General features: G+C 42.6%; 1 pseudogene; it reads left to right on the top strand.

The window, feature by feature from the left end:
• Nucleotides 1-1,826: 1,826 nt before the first annotated feature.
• Nucleotides 1,827-1,947, top strand: LOC123461346 (annotated as a pseudogene).
• The last annotated feature ends 5,923 nt before the right edge of the window (nt 1,948-7,870 follow it).

Genomic DNA, 7,870 nt, shown 5'->3' with positions numbered 1-7,870 from the left:
AACACCTTGAACTTAAGTATTTCCACAGCCATTTGGACTTGAAAATATTGTGCCAGAACACATGGAGGAGTTAGAACAGTGTGAAAAATTCATATGCACTATTCCCAAAAGACTGTGGCAGATGGATTGACATGAATTCCAGGTCTGCCTGAACTACAGTGTAAGAGCTTGCCTCAAGAAAGGTCAAAGTAATAAATTTGTGAACACTAGATGTAGCAGACAGCTTCAGGTTCACTGAGATGAACTTCCAGACCAAGCACAGTTATGGAGGAAGGGATGTTTAGTGAAGCTTATAGATCCAGAGGAAGTTACATTACAGCAGAAGAAACTGGCCTGCCTTCACAGGACCAAGCAGAGAGAGAGAAGCACAAGCCAAAAGCCAAAAGCCACACTTCAGGAACTCCAGCTAGGCACACTTTGCATATCTTTAGGTTGAAATCTGAAACCCACCACCACACCTAAAGATCCATCCAATGACATTGCCTCCAGTCAGGTGGCTGCAGAATGCAAACTACAAAAAATAAAGAACTGAATATATTGGGGGCCATCTATTCAAACTACCACAGTAGAGGACTCCTTCTCCCCTTTGCCATTTTCCTCTCTCTCTCTCTCTCTCTCTCTCTCTCTCTCTCTCTCTCTCCCTCTCCCCTTTGTCACTCTCCTCTCTGTCTCTCTCTCTCTTTCTGTGTGTGTGTGTGTCTTTCTCTCTCTCTGCAAGAAGATGGCCATTATCAAGAATGAAGAGAGGGCTGGAGAGATGGCTTGGCGATTAAGCGCTTGCCTGTGAAGCTTAAGGACCCAGGTTTGAGGCTTGATTCCTCAGGACCCACGTTAGCCCGGTGCAGAAGGGGCTGCATGCCTCTGGAGTTCGTTTGCAGTGGCTGGTGGCCCTGGTACACACATTCCCTCTCTCTGTCTCTTTCTCTCTGTCTGTCACTCTCAAATAAATAAATGAAAATGAACACAAAATTAAAAAAAAAAAAAAGAATGAAGAGAGTTGTCAGTGGGACCTGCTCATGCTACACCGTGATCTCAAGGGTGATGGTTAATCTTGCCTGACAACTTGACTGGATTGAAAGACATTGAGGAAACTGTCAACATGATTGACAGGTTGATCAAGAAAGTGGAGTAAGAGTCACACTAAATATGGGAAGCCCTTTCCAATGGGTTGGAGGCCCTGATGGGATAAAGTGAAGAAGGAAGAGACCAACCCCCAGAAGCTCAGTTCTCCTCAAGCAGGTGTGACTTGTGCTGCTGCCAGAGCCTGCAGACATCAGTTCAGCTTCTTCAGTCTTTGATCGTGGACACATTCTGGATGTTCTCCGGGTAGTGAGCAGGCTTCAGCCCCAGACTGGGGCAGCACCACTGAGGCCTCTTGTTCTGAGCCTTCAAGCTTAGACTGAGCAGCTTCTTGACTGCTGGTGTTCTGGGCTCTCCAGCCTGCAGATGCTCACTGGGGACTCTAATCGTGTGACTCTTGCTTCTATTCTTCTAAAGAACTCTAATATAGAATCTCAGCTTCTAGAACTAAGAAAATAAATCTCTTGTGCCATCCATCTAGTCATATTATTCTGTTATAGAGCTAGTTCAGAGCAACCCTGAGTGATCATATTTCTACCAGCAACATGTTGAGAGCTGGAAATTGAAACCAAACTATCTATTTAAAATAAAGTTGGAGTCCACTGAGTAAACAGAATACTTAGTAGGAAAACAATAAAACTAGTGGCTAGAAACATGCTTACAAGGAGTGAATACAGGCTGAGAATCTGTTTAGTGTTCTCTGTTCTATCAATTACTTTCTTTTTGCTGAGAAAAATACCTGACCAAAGCCAGTCAATTAGTTTGCTTATATGAATGAGTTTCTGCAGAAAGTTTGAAAAATCTGGCAATAGTGGTGGCATTTTATAAGTTTAAGGACAACTGAGGTCCCCGAAAATGGCTACAATATCATCATGTTGAAGAGTTTTCATAAGACTTAATTAAAATTTTACTGCAACTTGTTCTAAGCTTAATGAAGTCTAGGAAAGTTAAGAAATTATATGAAATAAAAAGAAAAAAAATACCTTGCCAAAAGAAGATTATGGAAGGAGACAGTTGAATTGTGCTTATAGATGTCATGAAGGCATGGCAGGCTCGGGGGAGAAGCCAGTGTCATACCGCCTGGGCAGTCAGGAAGCAGAGAAAGGGGCTGAACAATACAACCTTAGAGCCTGCCTCCATTGACTCACTTCCTCTCGCAGGTCTCTACCTTCTAAAGGTTCACCATGTTCCTTGACAGCACTACTAGCTGTGGATTAAGTGTTCAAACACATGAGCCCACAAGGGACATTTACATTCAAACTCCCACACCTGTGGATTATTATTTTTTCAATTTTTAGTTATTTATTTGAGAGAGACAGAGAGAAGCAGATAGAGATAGAATGAGGGCCTCCAACCACTGCAAACACATTCCAGATACATGTGCCACCTTGTGCATCTGGCTTATGTGGGTCCTGGGGAATAGAACCCTGGCCCTTTGAATTTGCAGGCAAGTGCCTTAAGTGCTAAGCCATTTTTCTAGTGGATTCTAAGAAGCTAGTGTTCTAAGTGCCAGAGAAGCAAGGGGATGTCAAGGAGAGAGGACCAAAGTTAGGAAATGACTGTCTATAATTATGACGGAGCTACAGAAAGGTTCATGTGGTCACTATAGAACGTTCATGAGAGGTAGCGATAAATTTTAGAGTGGGGCAGGGGCAGTCTTGAAAGGCCCATTAAAGTGCTTACTTTAAGCTGAGCACAATAGAGATGGTGAGATCCTGGCAGGAGAAGTGGTGCAGGTTGAGGAATGATCATCTCTGTTGTGTGGGTGACCTCATGAAAGGCTGAGAGGGAAAGGAGCAGGTTAAGAAGTTGAGAATGTCAGGTGTCTAAGTGAGGCCAGGGAATCAAGGGCTTCTCCTTTAGAGAGCCCCAAGGCATGTCCTCTGGGTTGGAGGTTCTGGGGAGGAGGCTCTGTTGGGTTATACAGCTTGGAGTTTCGATGTCAACCTAATGAACTGGGTAAGGGAATATAGGGAATATTGGGGAGTTGTTCAGAAGAGATGAACAGAGGCCTATAAGCAATAGACGTCCTGCCATATATATGCATGACTAGATTATTTTTGTCTGTAGATAGCTAGAATATAGTTTAAATTGCATCCATGGTTGTTTGTTGTTGTTTATTTTTATTTATTTGTTTGAGAAGGGGGGAAGGGAGGGAGAGAGAATGTGCACACCAGAGACTCCAGCCATTGCAAAGGAACTCCAGATGCATGTACCAACTTGTGCATCTGGATCATGTGGGTCCTGGGGAATTGAGCCTTGAACCGAGGTCCTTAGATTTTACAGGTAACTGCTTAACTGCTAAGCTATCTCTCCAGCCCCCCATGATTATTTTAAAAAATATTTTTTATTATTATTTTACGGGAGGTGGGAGAGAGGACAATTTACACTTCAGGACCTCCAGACACTGCAATCAAATTCTAGACACATGTGCCATCTTATGGTCATGTGAAACTTTGCACTTGCCTCACCTTTGTGCGTCTGGCTTATGTGGGATCTGCAGAGTTAAACATGGGTCCTTAGCTTCACAGGCACGTACCTTACCTCTAGGTCATCTCTCTAGCCCTGGAACCACAGGTTTTAATATGTAGACCAGAGCTCTCTATAGGCAGCCACCTGCTCGAATCCCTCAGGAAGTCTTAGAGCATCCTTGTACAACTCTCTGTGAAAATCATTCAGTAAGGTCCTGTATGTTCCCTGAAACAAGCATATACCTGTATCTGTGTGTGCAAGTTTCATTGACTGTGAAGTTCTGTTCTATAGATGCCAGGATTTGACAGCATGTTCTTACCCTCACTCTTTATACCCTCACTGCTCCCTTACCTATGCTTTAGGAGTGGGCATAAATCTTCCATTCACCTCCAGAGGTATAGCCTGGTTTATCAGCAAATCACTCTGTAATTCAGAGCTTGAATCATACCTTCACTAACATAGCCTGAGTCCTTCTCTATGGCCCTTCAGCCTCTACTTCTTGATGGTGAGGCTTCATTTCTTCATAGATAATACTCCGTATTTTGTTTTGCTTCATATTTTTTTTTTCCAATATGATCTTGTGCAACACAGGCTGTCCTCAAATTCTCAATGTATCCAAAGCTGGGCTTCAATAGTGATCACCCTGACTCTGGCTTCCTAGTGCTGGGATGAGGGGTGTATGTCACAAACTCTGCTGAATTTGCACTTTCTTTCTTTCCTTCTTTTTTCTTTCTTCTTCTTCTTCTTCTTCTTCTTCTTCTTTCTTTCTTTCTTTCTTTCTTTCTTTCTTTCTTTCTTTCTTTCTTTCTTTCTTCTTTCTTCCCTTCCTCCCCTCTCTCTTTCTTTCTTTTCTAGGTAGGGTCTCACTCTAGCCCAAGTTGATCTGGAATTCATTATGTAGTCTCAGGCTGGCTTTCAAATCACAGTGATCCTCCTACCTCAGCTCCGAGTGCTGGGATTAAAGTTGTGTGTGCTACCACATCCAGCAATAGGATCCTTTTTTATCACAAATGTTTTTACCTTTGATAAAGTATGTTTATCTTATTTTTTTCTCTTGTTGCTTTTAGAGCAGATGTACGACAATACTGCCTAATCCAAGGTCATGAAAATTTACTTCTGTGTCATCTTCTAAGTTTTACTTAGCCTTTTTAAAAAGTTGAGGCAATTATTTATATATTAGTATAGGTAGGATTTTCTTCTTTTCCATTTGTCTCAGAGCCATTTTTTCTTTTTTTCTCCATTAAATCATCTTGATGTTTCCCCATCTATCCAAAGTAGGCTGGAAAAGGAAATCCTCACAAGATAACTCCTCTCCCTTTGTGTTATTTCTGCTGTGTCTCCAAGATCCTACTTCTTGGAGTGTTCTTGTTGATCACATTTGGGGAGTTTCATCCCCACTGGGGACAGGGGCTGCTCTTCCTTAGCTCTCCTAGGAAGGCCTGTTGAGTAGGCAGGACCATAAAACCTTGTTAGTGTGTCCCTGGGGAAAAGCGTGAAATTACTGAGTGTTTCTTGGTCTCCATCCCGGGATCTTCCCGACAAGGTCTTCAGTAGCCAGTGCTGGCTTGTTCCTTGTGGATGAAGCAGAAGTCTGTCACCAGAAATCTCAGAATTCTAGGGCTTTTCTGAAGACTTCCTGATTTCCTGGATGTGCTTGCTAAGGTGGTTGCTATTCAGACCCTTTACCAGGGAGCAAGGACAGCCACTCATTGACACATTCTGTGGGTTATCGATGGGGGAGATGGCCACTAGTCCTGGGGGCATTTGTGAGGTCTTCTCTGTGGTTTTGGAGGTCAGAAGTTGTGAAACCGGTATCTTCAGTGCAATTTATAGCATCTCTAAATTCAGGAAGATGTATCATAGAATACATTGCTTTGATCTTCTAAAATCTACTCTAGACTCTCAGAATTGCTTAAAAAATTTTCCATTTTTTTAAAGATTAGAAACCAGCTGTTTTCTTTCTATAGAGAAGTAATGCAAGTCATATCACTGTGGGCCAGAATCTGCGGTCTCTTTATAGATCGGGCAGCAAATAACAGGGATGATACCTTCGTCCATAGTACATACATCAGTGTCGCATGTAACCAACATGAAACATGGTAAAATGGAGACAGTAAAATGACAAGAGAGACAAACAAAAGAGTATGTATAAACAGAATATGCATGATATTGAATATCAATACAATAGTACATGTAATCAATACAGCTAAGAGAGCTGACATATCCATGAGATCTGAGATCAATGTGGCTCATGGGCAGTTGTGGTGACCTCAGTGTTGTGCTATCAAAGAATACAAAACTTAATGTTAAGGAACATGGATTCTCATCTGCATCTCATTAACTTGCTTAGTGTATTTGTGACTTTCCTTCTTTTTTCTTAATTTAAATAGATGTTTTTGTTGACAATTCTCATCCATGTGCATAATGGAATTTTATTTTATTTTTAGTGGGAGAGAGAGGCATAGGGTGAGAAATAATTGGTGTGCCAGGACCTCAGCCACTGAAATGGAACTCCAGGGGCTTGTGCCACCTAGTGGCCTTATATGATCTTGCAGTTTCCTCACCTTTGTGCATCTGGCTAATGTGGTGTCTGGAGATTCAAACATGGGTCCTTGGCCTCAGAGGCAAACACTTTAACTGCTAAGCCATCTCTCTAACCCATTAAAATGGATTTTGATCATACTCCTCTTCAATTACTTTCTTCCATGCCCACTTGCCATCCCTATTTCTCTGCACAGCTGTGTCATTGCAACCAGTCTCTCTTCTTTCATATATTTTTCCCATTGCTTCATTGGCTATGATGACATGCTGATGGTCCCAATATTGTGTAGACCTTGTGCAGGTAGTGCCAGCCTCTGTGACGTCATGAATGCAGTGGTCACTTTGTGTGTGGTAGACACCTTTCCAAAGAACTCCTCCTCATACTTTGGTTCCTACAGTCTTTGTGGCAGGTCTTTTGCAATGTTTTTTGAGCTTTGTAGAATGTGATGTAAGTATGTGAATTATAGTTGAATTCTTTTTTTTAAGTAATTTTTTAAAAAAATTATTTATTTATTTATTTGAGAGCGACAGACACAGAGAGAAAGACAGATAGAGGAAGAGAGAAAGAATGGGCACACCAGAGCTTCCAACCTCTGCAAACGAACTCCAGACGCATGCACCCCTTGTGCATCTGGCTAACGTGGGACCTGGGGAACCGAGCCTCGAACCGGGGTCCTTAGGCTTCACAGGCAAGCGCTTAACTGCTAAGCCATCTCTCCAGCCCTATAGTTGAATTTTTAATGTCAATTCCCAGTACTTTGCCAAGTTCTCAGTCTCCTCAATATTGACCACCATCTTCAAATAGAAGCTTTCACGACCCAGAACAAAAAACATCCCCAATCTATAGGAAAAAGCCTAAATATATGGATAGCATTTTGATATGTACAACCTCTCCATTTGACCAAGCAATAGTCATAGCTTCCCCCATTCACAGCCATAGGCTTTTGACCAGAGTTTCAGGGCCAGGTATGAATTTTCTTCCATGGACTGGACCTCAAATCCAATCAGAGAACAGTTGGCCATCTTCATAACTGACATGCCACTACTGTAAGAGTGGATACATTTTTCCTGGCTTGCCAGTTGAATCCCTTGCCGGTAACAGTGTTATGGACTGTTATTGACGTATCTCTCCCAGCAGCCTGCGAGCCACCTTCCAGCACTATGACGACTAGTGGGCAGTAGGAGGCTGGGGAAATGTACGTCTTCATTCTGGATCTCACTTTGTTCCTATTTATAACCAACATCTTGTATTGAATCCCTTCCAAAACTTTGGGACTCCAGGCCATTGAGCCACAGGCAATTTTTCAGAAAAGAGGGCAAGAAAGATTGTAAGGGTTACAGGGTAGGTGGGAATATCCAGAGGCATTGTCCTCTCCCAAAATGACTGACTGCTGCCTCCAAACTCATCACCCCCTACCCCATGGTGAATACTAGCAATCCCGCTGAAGAGCACTCTAAGTAGAATGGGGGAAGGGAAAAGGAAATGGTACCAACACTTGATGTGTCCATACAAAGTTTCCACTTAATAAAAAAATTATCCAAAGCACATGGTGCTGTGAGGACCATGTACAATTTATACGGGCTTCTCCCAGGAGCAATGGCCCATGGGGCGGCACTACTGAGGCATCTTATTCTGAGTCTTCAAGCTTAGACTGAGCAGCTTCTTGGCCTGCTGTTCTCATTGCTCTCCAGCCTGCAGATGGTCATTGAGAGTGCTAATCATGTAAGCCAATCTCAGAATTCCTTCCATTCAAACATATAATATATTGGTTATGTT

Source organism: Jaculus jaculus, chromosome 5, assembly GCF_020740685.1.
Source record: "Jaculus jaculus isolate mJacJac1 chromosome 5, mJacJac1.mat.Y.cur, whole genome shotgun sequence".
Classification (NCBI taxonomy): domain Eukaryota; kingdom Metazoa; phylum Chordata; class Mammalia; order Rodentia; family Dipodidae; genus Jaculus; species Jaculus jaculus.
The sequence above is the reverse complement of the archived record's forward strand: the minus strand, read 5'-3'. Positions and strand labels throughout refer to the sequence as shown.